The following is a 16,866-nucleotide window of genomic DNA, read 5'->3' as shown; positions in this document are numbered from 1 at the left end:
ACATACCTGTTAGCTCAGGTGAGTTTAAAAGGCTGCTGTTGATAACAAGGGCATTTGCTAAATAGATGGTGTGTGTGCAACAATATACTGAAAGGTCAATTATATTGTGCAGCTTATCTCACCACCTGTAGTTATTTAGGTGAAAGCTCCAAAATGCTTGCCTAATATGTCTGTTTATCCAAAAGGAAGTAAAAAGGGAGAGCTAGAAAGATAGCATTGCATCACATTACATGGCAATGCAATGCACAGTTGCTGAAGTTGAACCAAAATGAGCTTGTAATCTGGCTTCTGCAACTTTGAACATGAAAAATCCAATGAAGAGAAGAAAAGCAAAGCCAAAGAGTCCATCCCCAAATCCGACAAACAAGCAAAATGAACAAAAAACATTGAATTCAATTCTTTCTGATTTTAGAAACTGCATTAAAGAAGGGGTGCACCGGTCCTGGAGATACTGCAATACCTGGTCAATGCGTGGAGTGGACAGAGCAAGCTCTTTTTCCATCTCCCTGTTCTAAAAATCCATTTAATATATGGTCCCCAGATAGGGGACGTATCAGATATTAAACTGATAAGAACAGATTTTTTTTTTTTTTTTTTTTTTTTTTTTTTTCTCCTCAGACGAGGAAATTCCACAGTCTATGAAAACCAGACAAAGGAAAATTCCATCAAAACAGCTGCGTCAAATCCAATACGCAATTTGCTGTCCCCATCATCATCGGAAATATTTATTTCATATTTCAAAACAACAATAACAAAAATCAAGAGGTACTAACAATATATCTCCACTTTTTAACTTTCCATATTCCCTCTGCATCCACTTCCCCTCTCCTCTTTTTGTCCCATAGGAAACACACATACATCTTCCCCAAAATCACCTTCACACTATCCTTTACAGCAATTTCCTTCCTTTTAAACACATACACATTCCTCACATCCCATAACACTTCCTTTATACATGCAAGCATCAACCACAAGACTCTTTCCTTCGTCCCATCACATATTCCCAAACCAAACATAAACAACTCAAAAGACAACAAATTCACACCACACAATTCTTTACACAAAGGCCCCATTCTCCCAATCACATCTCTAGCATACTGGCAATTCCAAAAAACATGCAACACACTTTCCCTTCCACCACAGCCATTTCTTGGACACATTTCACTCCTCACCAAACCTCTATTCCTCTGAAACTCTCTCACAGGTAATACTCCATGTAAAGACTGCCACACAACTTCACTCTGTTTGTTGGTCATACCACTCATCCGCACTTTCTTCCAAACCTTCTGCACATCACCACCCCTAACCATATTTATTCCACATTCTACCTCTCTACATTCAATCATCCTATACACAGCCTTCTTATTCTCCAGCAATCTCACATCTGCATCACACAGTTCATACCTCACCAAAAACTTATAAACCCACACATACCATACAGGCACCTCAAAAGCAATCGGACATCGCAAATCCCTTTCTTGCCACTTTAAACGAAACAAATACGCTCCAAATAAATACCTACACATAGATGAAAACTTTCCATCCGCCCTAATCACTTTCAAAACAAACACAACGATATTCACACCAAAAAACACGTCCAAATTCGGAAAATCCAAACCACCTTTTTCCACTCTTTTAACCAAAATTTCTCTCCTAGCTCTCTCCATTTTCGAGTTCCACAAAAAAACAAATAAAATTCTATTCAAGCTTCTCATACACATATATCCTGGTGGAAATACTACCGCAATATATAAAAATATTGGCAACACCACACTCTTAACAATTAAAATCTTCCCAAAAAAGGATAAACTCCTCAATTTCCAAAAATTCAACTTCTGCTCAACTTTTCCTTTCGCATCATCCCAACTTTCTTTCCCATCCAAACTCTCTGAAAACTTCACACCCAAAACTTTAATAGGTCCATTCACTACATTCACACCTACATCCCTACTTAAACTTCCGCCTCCAAAACCCTTACACTCACTCTTTTCCCAATTCACTTTAAACGCAGATGCACCACAAAAAATAGACACTAACAACTTCACCCGCCTCACCGAACATTCAGAATCACATAATACACACACGTCATCCATATAACCACTCACTTTCCATTCTTTTCCTCCACCTCCCGGCACTTGCACACCACAAATTACCTTATCTTTCCTCAGCATACACAACAATGGCTCAATTGCACAAATAAATGCTACAGGGGACAAAGGACACCCCTGTCGCACACCCGAAAACACATTCACTTTCCTACCCACATACCCATTCATTAAAACACAGCTATAAACACCCGCATACAAACTTCTCACTCGCCCAACAAAATCAGCCGGAAAACCCATTTTTAACAACACTCTGAACAAAAAACCATGCGACAACCTATCATAAGCCTTTTCAAAATCCAAACTTAACAAAAATACACTCTTCTTACGACCCATGCAATCCCATAGACAATCTCTTAACATACACACACACTCATGAATCCGCCTCCCAGGTACCGCACAACACTGCTCATCCCCAATCACACTCTCTATCACATCACGCATCCTATTAGCCATAAGTTTTGCATAGATTTTATAATCACAATTAAGTAACGTTATTGGCCTCCAATTACTCAGACTTTTCAAATCCCCTTTCTTAGGAATTAACACAACCATACCTGCACGCATACTCTCAGTCACCTCCATGTTTCCCCACATATACTTACATACATCCACAAAGTCCGTACCAATCACACCCCACATCACACGATAAAATTCTACTGGGAGGCCATCCTCCCCCGGCGTCTTATTCAAAGCCATACTACACATAACCTTCCATACCTCATCACCAGTCACCTCACCCATCACTCTCTCTCTTTCTGCTTCACTCAACTTACTCTCTAACACGCTCAAAACATCATTCTCCAAACATTCATCCCTCTGTTTCACTGCATACAGATCCTCATAAAACTTAGCCACCTCTTCACACATATCCTCTCCACTCACCTCACTTCCATCTGCTCCATACACCACGCTCATACTCTGTTTCTTTCCAAAAACTTTTTTAAAGAAAAACCGAGAACATTTCTCATCCTGCTCCATCTTATCAATCTTTGCCCTAAACACTATGCTTCTCCCTCTCTCCAACAAAAACTCACTAATCTCCTTTTTTACCTCTAAAATATCCTCCTCCACCTCAACTCCTCCTTCCCTTAACTTATACAAAACGCTCAACCGCGCGTTCAGTTTAACAAAACTCTCTCTTTTAATTGCTGCATACTTGTATCCTAAATTTTTAAAGAACATTTTTGTTTGTTTCTTCACCCAGTCCCACCACTCACAAACATTCCCAAACTCATTTTTATGCTTACACCATTCTTCATACCGCCTTTCATACTCCTTTCTCACATCTTCATTCTCTAACAGTTTAACATTTAACTTCCACAATCCTCTCCCAAACACTCCATCAACTTTTATATCCAACTCACACAACATACACACATGATCTGAAAAAAGAACGTTTTCCTGCCTATAATTAACAGAAACCATATTTTTAGAAATAAAACAATAATCCAATCTGGATTGTACCCTACCACTCTCAGAAAAGAAAGTGTTCAACAAAGGATTCATGTTACACACGCGCTGCATATCACACAACCCAAAATCATTCACTAACTCCAATAATGCTTTCCCAGACACATCCACATTCACTCTCCCCACATCACAGTTCATATCACCCACAATTACCACAGGTATTCTTCCTGGAACAAAAAGCTTAATTTTTTCAAATAAATTTTTGCGCTCATTTTTTTCAACTGGCGCATAAACATTAATAACACAAAACTTTACATTCTTGTATACAAAATTAGCAAGGATACATCTCCCCACCTCAATAACCAAATAATCACTCAAAACAACCTCCCTTCCTTTAACCAAAATACCCACACCATCATTCTTATTACATGCACTCCCCGACCACACAGACGCTCCATAAGACCATTCATCCCCTTTCACACCATCCACTACCCCACATTCTTGTAAACAAAAAATAGATGCATTTTGCATAGCTAAAAACTCAAAAATAGCAGCTCTTCTTACTTTACTTTTAAACACTCTTACGTTTTGGGACACTATGGTAAATCCCATAATACTTCTACTCCTTCACCAATTACACAAAGAAATAGCCTTTGGCCTAAACCAAAGCTCACAAGAGGACAAAAAGAAAAAACATTTACAATATTATATGGTGACACTATCCAGCACCACCACTATCCTCCTCCGCCATCAGAACAGAACAGCTGGTTTCCGACCCGCTGGCTTCACCAGCCACACTCCTCATTCTGGCAGTTCTGATCTTCCTCTGAGGCTCACTAAAAACTGCATCATCACTGCCCCCACCATCCTCCCTACGACTCTTCTTTGCACCCCTATCATCCTCCGAAGAAAAATCTTCAATGTTTTCAGGACCCGAAGGGTGTTCAGGACTGTCGGGTTCCGAGATTTGCACTTCACATCCTGTTGCGTCCATTGCCTCTCCAAAAGTCATCATCTCAGGCAGCTCTGCTTCCACCACTTTCCTTGATATTCTCGCAGACACTGCCTTTTTCTCCACCTTTGCCACTTCCCTCCAGAACTCCTTTTCTTCCCTCCGCTTCTTCCTCATTTCTTCAGCAGAAGAAGAACATGGTCTCAGGGACACCTCCTCTGGCGCCGTAGAGGGAGAGGCTCTACCAGTTTCCCGCCTCCTTCCCTCTCTCTCCTCCCTCTCCAATCTTTCCAGCACTTTCAGTGCGCTTGCCATCTGCCTCCTCTCCAGCTCCTCCTCCTTCTGTTCTTTATCAGAACGTCTAGGTGCACTCATAGGACAGTCCTTATACATGTGATCCCTACTCCCACAGACATCACAGGACTTGGCCTCTGGACACTGGTTGGCCATATGCCCCTCCTTTCTGCAATTTCGGCAACACTGCCCTTTAAGGCATGTTACCATGGTATGTCCGAAAGAAAAGCATCTACGGCAAAACATGGGCTGGCCTGGGTAAAAGAGGAAACCTCTATGGCCTGCAACGGAAAAATTTGATGGAGGGTGTCTAAAGCCCCCCACACTGTCAGGATCCCTTTTCAATTTCACACGGAATTTATACTGACAGTTAAAGATTCCTAGACAATTGACTTGCTTCACTCCCTTCCGCACATATTCACAGTAGCGAGAGAGGAAGCACTCCAGCAGCTCAGGGTCTGTAAAAGGGTTATAGACAGTCACAGTCACCTCCTTTTCTTGCAGACCAAACAAAGGTTCCCATCTAACTCCTTCCAAGCAGGGGTCACTAGAGTGACCACGGAGCCATTCAAAGACATTAAGGCAAACATCCTGGTCCATAAAGGTAACGTCATAATTACCTTGACGTGAAAATTCGTTGACACTGAAGATCTCAGAACGTCTTGCTCCAGCTTTGCCTTCAACGATGTCTTGGACAATGAAAACCACGTTGTTCTTGTTCTGGTCAGATGGATCCACGGACAAACGGATGGTGTTCTTCACAAAAGACATCTTGGATTCTGTCGGTATGGAATACCACAGGAAAAAGCAGAAAATCCTCCACAAAAGGGTCCGGATTCCTCCAGGAGACTCGCACCAATCAAGGTACAGTCATACGATCGCAGCCAAAAGGCCGAGAAGCGATAACCAGAATTGGTTTCAAACTACGGAGCCACCCAAGGATCCTGAAAAGTCCATTTGTGGAGATGAGCTCCTGGACTCCCGTTAAGAAGACATGTTGTCAACCTCTAGATCCCTTACATGCCTGCACTTTTCAGCTTGCTGCTGCTGCAATCCACGCGTTTTAGATCTGCATAACTCCACCTCTTTAAACACAGCACCTTCACCCCCTGCTGTTCCCACCCGCCTCAACACCGTTGGAAGGGAGGAGAACCAATTAAGGCGGGGGGTGGGGTGGAACGAGCAGCTGTCTACCCTTAGCAGGAGGGCTCCTGATTACATACCTCTCCTGCTGCTGCTGCTGCTGCTGGCTGTCCAGCAGCAGACTGAAGGTGGCTGCTGCTGTGCACAGGTATATAAAGGCTCAGAGCCTATTATGACACGCGCAGCCAGCGTTCCATTGCCACATTCCATCTACTGCAGGCAGGATACCTGGCTGGCTGAATGTCGCTGAGAAGCTCACAGAGACCGCCATAAGCAACAGTTTAACAGAATGCCACAGACTAATCAACCAAACTTTTTGGGTTGGGTTCTCTTTTATAGTCTGCAGGCATTAAATGAAAGAAGTCAGTGTTCCAGCAGAAGGAGACAACGTTTCAGAAAAGGCATTGTAGCAAACCAAAAAAGAAATTTTAAGCGCAGCAGAGTAACCAGCGCACATACCTGTTAGCTCAGGTGAGTTTAAAAGGCTGCTGTTGATAACAAGGGCATTTGCTAAATAGATGGTGTGTGTGCAACAATATACTGAAAGGTCAATTATATTGTGCAGCTTATCTCACCACCTGTAGTTATTTAGGTGAAAGCTCCAAAATGCTTGCCTAATATGTCTGTTTATCCAAAAGGAAGTAAAAAGGGAGAGCTAGAAAGATAGCATTGCATCACATTACATGGCAATGCAATGCACAGTTGCTGAAGTTGAACCAAAATGAGCTTGTAATCTGGCTTCTGCAACTTTGAACATGAAAAATCCAATGAGGAGAAGAAAAGCAAAGCCAAAGAGTCCATCCCCAAATCCGACAAACAAGCAAAATGAACAAAAAACATTGAATTCAATTCTTTCTAATTTTAGAAACTGCATTAAAGAAGGGGTGCACCGGTCCTGGAGATACTGCAATACCAGGTCAATGCGTGGAGTGGACAGAGCAAGCTCTTTTTCCATCTCCCTGTTCTAAAAATCCATTTAATATATGGTCCCCAGATAGGGGACGTATCAGATATTAAACTGATAAGAACAGATACTACACTTGATCTTAGCCAAAAGGCCGAGAAGCGATAACCAGAATTGGTTTCAAACTACGGAGCCACCCAAGGATCCTGAAAAGTCCATTTGTGGAGATGAGCTCCTGGACTCCCGTTAAGAAGACATGTTGTCAACCTCTAGATCCCTTACATGCCTGCACTTTTCGGCTTGCTGCTGCTGCAATCCACGCGTTTTAGATCTGCATAACTCCACCTCTTTAAACACAGCACCTTCACCCCCTGCTGTTCCCACCCGCCTCAACACCGTTGGAAGGGAGGAGAACCAATTAAGGCGGGGGGTGGGGTGGAACGAGCAGCTGTCTACCCTTAGCAGGAGGGCTCCTGATTACATACCTCTCCTGCTGCTGCTGCTGCTGGCTGTCCAGCAGCAGACTGAAGGTGGCTGCTGCTGTGCACAGGTATATAAAGGCTCAGAGCCTATTATGACACGCGCAGCCAGCGTTCCATTGCCACATTCCATCTACTGCAGGCAGGATACCTGGCTGGCTGAATGTCGCTGAGAAGCTCACAGAGACCGCCATAAGCAACAGTTTAACAGAATGCCACAGACTAATCAACCAAACTTTTTGGGTTGGGTTCTCTTTTATAGTCTGCAGGCATTAAATGAAAGAAGTCAGTGTTCCAGCAGAAGGAGACAACGTTTCAGAAAAGGCATTGTAGCAAACCAAAAAAGAAATTTTAAGCGCAGCAGAGTAACCAGCGCACATACCTGTTAGCTCAGGTGAGTTTAAAAGGCTGCTGTTGATAACAAGGGCATTTGCTAAATAGATGGTGTGTGTGCAACAATATACTGAAAGGTCAATTATATTGTGCAGCTTATCTCACCACCTGTAGTTATTTAGGTGAAAGCTCCAAAATGCTTGCCTAATATGTCTGTTTATCCAAAAGGAAGTAAAAAGGGAGAGCTAGAAAGATAGCATTGCATCACATTACATGGCAATGCAATGCACAGTTGCTGAAGTTGAACCAAAATGAGCTTGTAATCTGGCTTCTGCAACTTTGAACATGAAAAATCCAATGAGGAGAAGAAAAGCAAAGCCAAAGAGTCCATCCCCAAATCCGACAAACAAGCAAAATGAACAAAAAACATTGAATTCAATTCTTTCTGATTTTAGAAACTGCATTAAAGAAGGGGTGCACCGGTCCTGGAGATGCTGCAATACCAGGTCAATGCGTGGAGTGGACAGAGCAAGCTCTTTTTCCATCTCCCTGTTCTAAAAATCCATTTAATATATGGTCCCCAGATAGGGGACGTATCAGATATTAAACTGATAAGAACAGATACTACACTTGATCTTAGCCAAAAGGCCGAGAAGCGATAACCAGAATTGGTTTCAAACTACGGAGCCACCCAAGGATCCTGAAAAGTCCATTTGTGGAGATGAGCTCCTGGACTCCCGTTAAGAAGACATGTTGTCAACCTCTAGATCCCTTACATGCCTGCACTTTTCGGCTTGCTGCTGCTGCAATCCACGCGTTTTAGATCTGCATAACTCCACCTCTTTAAACACAGCACCTTCACCCCCTGCTGTTCCCACCCGCCTCAACACCGTTGGAAGGGAGGAGAACCAATTAAGGCGGGGGGTGGGGTGGAACGAGCAGCTGTCTACCCTTAGCAGGAGGGCTCCTGATTACATACCTCTCCTGCTGCTGCTGCTGCTGGCTGTCCAGCAGCAGACTGAAGGTGGCTGCTGCTGTGCACAGGTATATAAAGGCTCAGAGCCTATTATGACACGCGCAGCCAGCGTTCCATTGCCACATTCCATCTACTGCAGGCAGGATACCTGGCTGGCTGAATGTCGCTGAGAAGCTCACAGAGACCGCCATAAACAACAGTTTAACAGATTGCCACAGACTAATCAACCAAACTTTTTGGGTTGGGTTCTCTTTTATAGTCTGCAGGCATTAAATGAAAGAAGTCAGTGTTCCAGCAGAAGGAGACAACGTTTCAGAAAAGGCATTGTAGCAAACCAAAAAAGAAATTTTAAGCGCAGCAGAGTAACCAGCGCACATACCTGTTAGCTCAGGTGAGTTTAAAAGGCTGCTGTTGATAACAAGGGCATTTGCTAAATAGATGGTGTGTGTGCAACAATATACTGAAAGGTCAATTATATTGTGCAGCTTATCTCACCACCTGTAGTTATTTAGGTGAAAGCTCCAAAATGCTTGCCTAATATGTCTGTTTATCCAAAAGGAAGTAAAAAGGGAGAGCTAGAAAGATAGCATTGCATCACATTACATGGCAATGCAATGCACAGTTGCTGAAGTTGAACCAAAATGAGCTTGTAATCTGGCTTCTGCAACTTTGAACATGAAAAATCCAATGAGGAGAAGAAAAGCAAAGCCAAAGAGTCCATCCCCAAATCCGACAAACAAGCAAAATGAACAAAAAACATTGAATTCAATTCTTTCTGATTTTAGAAACTGCATTAAAGAAGGGGTGCACCGGTCCTGGAGATACTGCAATACCAGGTCAATGCGTGGAGTGGACAGAGCAAGCTCTTTTTCCATCTCCCTGTTCTAAAAATCCATTTAATATATGGTCCCCAGATAGGGGACGTATCAGATATTAAACTGATAAGAACAGATACTACACTTGATCTTAGCCAAAAGGCCGAGAAGCGATAACCAGAATTGGTTTCAAACTACGGAGCCACCCAAGGATCCTGAAAAGTCCATTTGTGGAGATGAGCTCCTGGACTCCCGTTAAGAAGACATGTTGTCAACCTCTAGATCCCTTACATGCCTGCACTTTTCGGCTTGCTGCTGCTGCAATCCACGCGTTTTAGATCTGCATAACTCCACCTCTTTAAACACAGCACCTTCACCCCCTGCTGTTCCCACCCGCCTCAACACCGTTGGAAGGGAGGAGAACCAATTAAGGCGGGGGGTGGGGTGGAACGAGCAGCTGTCTACCCTTAGCAGGAGGGCTCCTGATTACATACCTCTCCTGCTGCTGCTGCTGCTGGCTGTCCAGCAGCAGACTGAAGGTGGCTGCTGCTGTGCACAGGTATATAAAGGCTCAGAGCCTATTATGACACGCGCAGCCAGCGTTCCATTGCCACATTCCATCTACTGCAGGCAGGATACCTGGCTGGCTGAATGTCGCTGAGAAGCTCACAGAGACCGCCATAAGCAACAGTTTAACAGAATGCCACAGACTAATCAACCAAACTTTTTGGGTTGGGTTCTCTTTTATAGTCTGCAGGCATTAAATGAAAGAAGTCAGTGTTCCAGCAGAAGGAGACAACGTTTCAGAAAAGGCATTGTAGCAAACCAAAAAAGAAATTTTAAGCGCAGCAGAGTAACCAGCGCACATACCTGTTAGCTCAGGTGAGTTTAAAAGGCTGCTGTTGATAACAAGGGCATTTGCTAAATAGATGGTGTGTGTGCAACAATATACTGAAAGGTCAATTATATTGTGCAGCTTATCTCACCACCTGTAGTTATTTAGGTGAAAGCTCCAAAATGCTTGCCTAATATGTCTGTTTATCCAAAAGGAAGTAAAAAGGGAGAGCTAGAAAGATAGCATTGCATCACATTACATGGCAATGCAATGCACAGTTGCTGAAGTTGAACCAAAATGAGCTTGTAATCTGGCTTCTGCAACTTTGAACATGAAAAATCCAATGAGGAGAAGAAAAGCAAAGCCAAAGAGTCCATCCCCAAATCCGACAAACAAGCAAAATGAACAAAAAACATTGAATTCAATTCTTTCTGATTTTAGAAACTGCATTAAAGAAGGGGTGCACCGGTCCTGGAGATACTGCAATACCAGGTCAATGCGTGGAGTGGACAGAGCAAGCTCTTTTTCCATCTCCCTGTTCTAAAAATCCATTTAATATATGGTCCCCAGATAGGGGACGTATCAGATATTAAACTGATAAGAACAGATACTACACTTGATCTTAGCCAAAAGGCCGAGAAGCGATAACCAGAATTGGTTTCAAACTACGGAGCCACCCAAGGATCCTGAAAAGTCCATTTGTGGAGATGAGCTCCTGGACTCCCGTTAAGAAGACATGTTGTCAACCTCTAGATCCCTTACATGCCTGCACTTTTCGGCTTGCTGCTGCTGCAATCCACGCGTTTTAGATCTGCATAACTCCACCTCTTTAAACACAGCACCTTCACCCCCTGCTGTTCCCACCCGCCTCAACACCGTTGGAAGGGAGGAGAACCAATTAAGGCGGGGGGTGGGGTGGAACGAGCAGCTGTCTACCCTTAGCAGGAGGGCTCCTGATTACATACCTCTCCTGCTGCTGCTGCTGCTGGCTGTCCAGCAGCAGACTGAAGGTGGCTGCTGCTGTGCACAGGTATATAAAGGCTCAGAGCCTATTATGACACGCGCAGCCAGCGTTCCATTGCCACATTCCATCTACTGCAGGCAGGATACCTGGCTGGCTGAATGTCGCTGAGAAGCTCACAGAGACCGCCATAAGCAACAGTTTAACAGAATGCCACAGACTAATCAACCAAACTTTTTGGGTTGGGTTCTCTTTTATAGTCTGCAGGCATTAAATGAAAGAAGTCAGTGTTCCAGCAGAAGGAGACAACGTTTCAGAAAAGGCATTGTAGCAAACCAAAAAAGAAATTTTAAGCGCAGCAGAGTAACCAGCGCACATACCTGTTAGCTCAGGTGAGTTTAAAAGGCTGCTGTTGATAACAAGGGCATTTGCTAAATAGATGGTGTGTGTGCAACAATATACTGAAAGGTCAATTATATTGTGCAGCTTATCTCACCACCTGTAGTTATTTAGGTGAAAGCTCCAAAATGCTTGCCTAATATGTCTGTTTATCCAAAAGGAAGTAAAAAGGGAGAGCTAGAAAGATAGCATTGCATCACATTACATGGCAATGCAATGCACAGTTGCTGAAGTTGAACCAAAATGAGCTTGTAATCTGGCTTCTGCAACTTTGAACATGAAAAATCCAATGAGGAGAAGAAAAGCAGAGCCAAAGAGTCCATCCCAAAATCCGACAAACAAGCAAAATGAACAAAAAACATTGAATTCAATTCTTTCTGATTTTAGAAACTGCATTAAAGAAGGGGTGCACCGGTCCTGGAGATACTGCAATACCAGGTCAATGCGTGGAGTGGACAGAGCAAGCTCTTTTTCCATCTCCCTGTTCTAAAAATCCATTTAATATATGGTCCCCAGATAGGGGACGTATCAGATATTAAACTGATAAGAACAGATACTACACTTGATCTTAGCCAAAAGGCCGAGAAGCGATAACCAGAATTGGTTTCAAACTACGGAGCCACCCAAGGATCCTGAAAAGTCCATTTGTGGAGATGAGCTCCTGGACTCCCGTTAAGAAGACATGTTGTCAACCTCTAGATCCCTTACATGCCTGCACTTTTCGGCTTGCTGCTGCTGCAATCCACGCGTTTTAGATCTGCATAACTCCACCTCTTTAAACACAGCACCTTCACCCCCTGCTGTTCCCACCCGCCTCAACACCGTTGGAAGGGAGGAGAACCAATTAAGGCGGGGGGTGGGGTGGAACGAGCAGCTGTCTACCCTTAGCAGGAGGGCTCCTGATTACATACCTCTCCTGCTGCTGCTGCTGCTGGCTGTCCAGCAGCAGACTGAAGGTGGCTGCTGCTGTGCACAGGTATATAAAGGCTCAGAGCCTATTATGACACGCGCAGCCAGCGTTCCATTGCCACATTCCATCTACTGCAGGCAGGATACCTGGCTGGCTGAATGTCGCTGAGAAGCTCACAGAGACCGCCATAAGCAACAGTTTAACAGAATGCCACAGACTAATCAACCAAACTTTTTGGGTTGGGTTCTCTTTTATAGTCTGCAGGCATTAAATGAAAGAAGTCAGTGTTCCAGCAGAAGGAGACAACGTTTCAGAAAAGGCATTGTAGCAAACCAAAAAAGACATTTTAAGCGCAGCAGAGTAACCAGCGCACATACCTGTTAGCTCAGGTGAGTTTAAAAGGCTGCTGTTGATAACAAGGGCATTTGCTAAATAGATGGTGTGTGTGCAACAATATACTGAAAGGTCAATTATATTGTGCAGCTTATCTCACCACCTGTAGTTATTTAGGTGAAAGCTCCAAAATGCTTGCCTAATATGTCTGTTTATCCAAAAGGAAGTAAAAAGGGAGAGCTAGAAAGATAGCATTGCATCACATTACATGGCAATGCAATGCACAGTTGCTGAAGTTGAACCAAAATGAGCTTGTAATCTGGCTTCTGCAACTTTGAACATGAAAAATCCAATGAGGAGAAGAAAAGCAAAGCCAAAGAGTCCATCCCCAAATCCGACAAACAAGCAAAATGAACAAAAAACATTGAATTCAATTCTTTCTGATTTTAGAAACTGCATTAAAGAAGGGGTGCACCGGTCCTGGAGATACTGCAATACCAGGTCAATGCGTGGAGTGGACAGAGCAAGCTCTTTTTCCATCTCCCTGTTCTAAAAATCCATTTAATATATGGTCCCCAGATAGGGGACGTATCAGATATTAAACTGATAAGAACAGATACTACACTTGATCTTAGCCAAAAGGCCGAGAAGCGATAACCAGAATTGGTTTCAAACTACGGAGCCACCCAAGGATCCTGAAAAGTCCATTTGTGGAGATGAGCTCCTGGACTCCCGTTAAGAAGACATGTTGTCAACCTCTAGATCCCTTACATGCCTGCACTTTTCGGCTTGCTGCTGCTGCAATCCACGCGTTTTAGATCTGCATAACTCCACCTCTTTAAACACAGCACCTTCACCCCCTGCTGTTCCCATCCGCCTCAACACCGTTGGAAGGGAGGAGAACCAATTAAGGCGGGGGGTGGGGTGGAACGAGCAGCTGTCTACCCTTAGCAGGAGGGCTCCTGATTACATACCTCTCCTGCTGCTGCTGCTGCTGGCTGTCCAGCAGCAGACTGAAGGTGGCTGCTGCTGTGCACAGGTATATAAAGGCTCAGAGCCTATTATGACACGCGCAGCCAGCGTTCCATTGCCACATTCCATCTACTGCAGGCAGGATACCTGGCTGGCTGAATGTCGCTGAGAAGCTCACAGAGACCGCCATAAGCAACAGTTTAACAGAATGCCACAGACTAATCAACCAAACTTTTTGGGTTGGGTTCTCTTTTATAGTCTGCAGGCATTAAATGAAAGAAGTCAGTGTTCCAGCAGAAGGAGACAACGTTTCAGAAAAGGCATTGTAGCAAACCAAAAAAGAAATTTTAAGCGCAGCAGAGTAACCAGCGCACATACCTGTTAGCTCAGGTGAGTTTAAAAGGCTGCTGTTGATAACAAGGGCATTTGCTAAATAGATGGTGTGTGTGCAACAATATACTGAAAGGTCAATTATATTGTGCAGCTTATCTCACCACCTGTAGTTATTTAGGTGAAAGCTCCAAAATGCTTGCCTAATATGTCTGTTTATCCAAAAGGAAGTAAAAAGGGAGAGCTAGAAAGATAGCATTGCATCACATTACATGGCAATGCAATGCACAGTTGCTGAAGTTGAACCAAAATGAGCTTGTAATCTGGCTTCTGCAACTTTGAACATGAAAAATCCAACGAGGAGAAGAAAAGCAAAGCCAAAGAGTCCATCACCAAATCCGACAAACAAGCAAAATGAACAAAAAACATTGAATTCAATTCTTTCTGATTTTAGAAACTGCATTAAAGAAGGGGTGCACCGGTCCTGGAGATACTGCAATACCAGGTCAATGCATGGAGTGGACAGAGCAAGCTCTTTTTCCATCTCCCTGTTCTAAAAATCCATTTAATATATGGTCCCCAGATAGGGGACGTATCAGATATTAAACTGATAAGAACAGATACTACACTTGATCTTAGCCAAAAGGCCGAGAAGCGATAACCAGAATTGGTTTCAAACTACGGAGCCACCCAAGGATCCTGAAAAGTCCATTTGTGGAGATGAGCTCCTGGACTCCCGTTAAGAAGACATGTTGTCAACCTCTAGATCCCTTACATGCCTGCACTTTTCGGCTTGCTGCTGCTGCAATCCACGCGTTTTAGATCTGCATAACTCCACCTCTTTAAACACAGCACCTTCACCCCCTGCTGTTCCCACCCGCCTCAACACCGTTGGAAGGGAGGAGAACCAATTAAGGCGGGGGGTGGGGTGGAACGAGCAGCTGTCTACCCTTAGCAGGAGGGCTCCTGATTACATACCTCTCCTGCTGCTGCTGCTGCTGGCTGTCCAGCAGCAGACTGAAGGTGGCTGCTGCTGTGCACAGGTATATAAAGGCTCAGAGCCTATTATGACACGCGCAGCCAGCGTTCCATTGCCACATTCCATCTACTGCAGGCAGGATACCTGGCTGGCTGAATGTCGCTGAGAAGCTCACAGAGACCGCCATAAGCAACAGTTTAACAGAATGCCACAGACTAATCAACCAAACTTTTTGGGTTGGGTTCTCTTTTATAGTCTGCAGGCATTAAATGAAAGAAGTCAGTGTTCCAGCAGAAGGAGACAACGTTTCAGAAAAGGCATTGTAGCAAACCAAAAAAGAAATTTTAAGCGCAGCAGAGTAACCAGCGCACATACCTGTTAGCTCAGGTGAGTTTAAAAGGCTGCTGTTGATAACAAGGGCATTTGCTAAATAGATGGTGTGTGTGCAACAATATACTGAAAGGTCAATTATATTGTGCAGCTTATCTCACCACCTGTAGTTATTTAGGTGAAAGCTCCAAAATGCTTGCCTAATATGTCTGTTTATCCAAAAGGAAGTAAAAAGGGAGAGCTAGAAAGATAGCATTGCATCACATTACATGGCAATGCAATGCACAGTTGCTGAAGTTGAACCAAAATGAGCTTGTAATCTGGCTTCTGCAACTTTGAACATGAAAAATCCAATGAGGAGAAGAAAAGCAGAGCCAAAGAGTCCATCCCAAAATCCGACAAACAAGCAAAATGAACAAAAAACATTGAATTCAATTCTTTCTGATTTTAGAAACTGCATTAAAGAAGGGGTGCACCGGTCCTGGAGATACTGCAATACCAGGTCAATGCGTGGAGTGGACAGAGCAAGCTCTTTTTCCATCTCCCTGTTCTAAAAATCCATTTAATATATGGTCCCCAGATAGGGGACGTATCAGATATTAAACTGATAAGAACAGATACTACACTTGATCTTAGCCAAAAGGCCGAGAAGCGATAACCAGAATTGGTTTCAAACTACGGAGCCACCCAAGGATCCTGAAAAGTCCATTTGTGGAGATGAGCTCCTGGACTCCCGTTAAGAAGACATGTTGTCAACCTCTAGATCCCTTACATGCCTGCACTTTTCGGCTTGCTGCTGCTGCAATCCACGCGTTTTAGATCTGCATAACTCCACCTCTTTAAACACAGCACCTTCACCCCCTGCTGTTCCCATCCGCCTCAACACCGTTGGAAGGGAGGAGAACCAATTAAGGCGGGGGGTGGGGTGGAACGAGCAGCTGTCTACCCTTAGCAGGAGGGCTCCTGATTACATACCTCTCCTGCTGCTGCTGCTGCTGGCTGTCCAGCAGCAGACTGAAGGTGGCTGCTGCTGTGCACAGGTATATAAAGGCTCAGAGCCTATTATGACACGCGCAGCCAGCGTTCCATTGCCACATTCCATCTACTGCAGGCAGGATACCTGGCTGGCTGAATGTCGCTGAGAAGCTCACAGAGACCGCCATAAGCAACAGTTTAACAGAATGCCACAGACTAATCAACCAAACTTTTTGGGTTGGGTTCTCTTTTATAGTCTGCAGGCATTAAATGAAAGAAGTCAGTGTTCCAGCAGAAGGAGACAACGTTTCAGAAAAGGCATTGTAGCAAACCAAAAAAGAAATTTTAAGCGCAGCAGAGTAACCAGCGCACATACCTGTTAGCTCAGGTGAGTTTAAAAGGCTGCTGTTGATAACAAGGGCATTTGC

General features: G+C 44.0%; 8 non-coding genes and 1 pseudogene across 8 annotated transcripts; all 9 read right to left on the bottom strand.

Annotated features, from left to right (window-relative positions):
- Positions 1 to 426: 426 nt before the first annotated feature.
- LOC141206362 (U2 spliceosomal RNA) lies at positions 427 to 628 on the bottom strand (annotated as a pseudogene).
- A 6,158-nt stretch (positions 629 to 6,786) lies between these two features.
- On the bottom strand, positions 6,787 to 6,977 carry LOC141205652 (U2 spliceosomal RNA). Its single transcript, XR_012276332.1, has one exon. It is a non-coding gene; the product is annotated as a U2 spliceosomal RNA (small nuclear RNA).
- Positions 6,978 to 8,092: 1,115 nt separating this feature from the next.
- On the bottom strand, positions 8,093 to 8,283 carry LOC141206057 (U2 spliceosomal RNA). The gene has a single exon (XR_012276723.1). It is a non-coding gene; the product is annotated as a U2 spliceosomal RNA (small nuclear RNA).
- A 1,115-nt stretch (positions 8,284 to 9,398) lies between these two features.
- LOC141205651 (U2 spliceosomal RNA) lies at positions 9,399 to 9,589 on the bottom strand. The gene has a single exon (XR_012276331.1). It is a non-coding gene; the product is annotated as a U2 spliceosomal RNA (small nuclear RNA).
- A 1,115-nt stretch (positions 9,590 to 10,704) lies between these two features.
- Positions 10,705 to 10,895, bottom strand: LOC141205650 (U2 spliceosomal RNA). The gene has a single exon (XR_012276330.1). It is a non-coding gene; the product is annotated as a U2 spliceosomal RNA (small nuclear RNA).
- A 1,115-nt stretch (positions 10,896 to 12,010) lies between these two features.
- LOC141205649 (U2 spliceosomal RNA) lies at positions 12,011 to 12,201 on the bottom strand. The gene has a single exon (XR_012276329.1). It is a non-coding gene; the product is annotated as a U2 spliceosomal RNA (small nuclear RNA).
- Positions 12,202 to 13,316: 1,115 nt separating this feature from the next.
- On the bottom strand, positions 13,317 to 13,507 carry LOC141205648 (U2 spliceosomal RNA). Its single transcript, XR_012276328.1, has one exon. It is a non-coding gene; the product is annotated as a U2 spliceosomal RNA (small nuclear RNA).
- Positions 13,508 to 14,622: 1,115 nt separating this feature from the next.
- LOC141205994 (U2 spliceosomal RNA) lies at positions 14,623 to 14,813 on the bottom strand. Its single transcript, XR_012276663.1, has one exon. It is a non-coding gene; the product is annotated as a U2 spliceosomal RNA (small nuclear RNA).
- A 1,115-nt stretch (positions 14,814 to 15,928) lies between these two features.
- On the bottom strand, positions 15,929 to 16,119 carry LOC141205647 (U2 spliceosomal RNA). The gene has a single exon (XR_012276327.1). It is a non-coding gene; the product is annotated as a U2 spliceosomal RNA (small nuclear RNA).
- Between the last annotated feature and the right edge of the window lie 747 nt (positions 16,120 to 16,866).

Source organism: Phyllobates terribilis, unplaced genomic scaffold, assembly GCF_046119375.1.
Source record: "Phyllobates terribilis strain yellow unplaced genomic scaffold, ASM4611937v1 Scaffold_142__1_contigs__length_4687701, whole genome shotgun sequence".
Lineage (NCBI taxonomy): Eukaryota > Metazoa > Chordata > Amphibia > Anura > Dendrobatidae > Phyllobates > Phyllobates terribilis.
The sequence above is the reverse complement of the archived record's forward strand: the minus strand, read 5'-3'. Positions and strand labels throughout refer to the sequence as shown.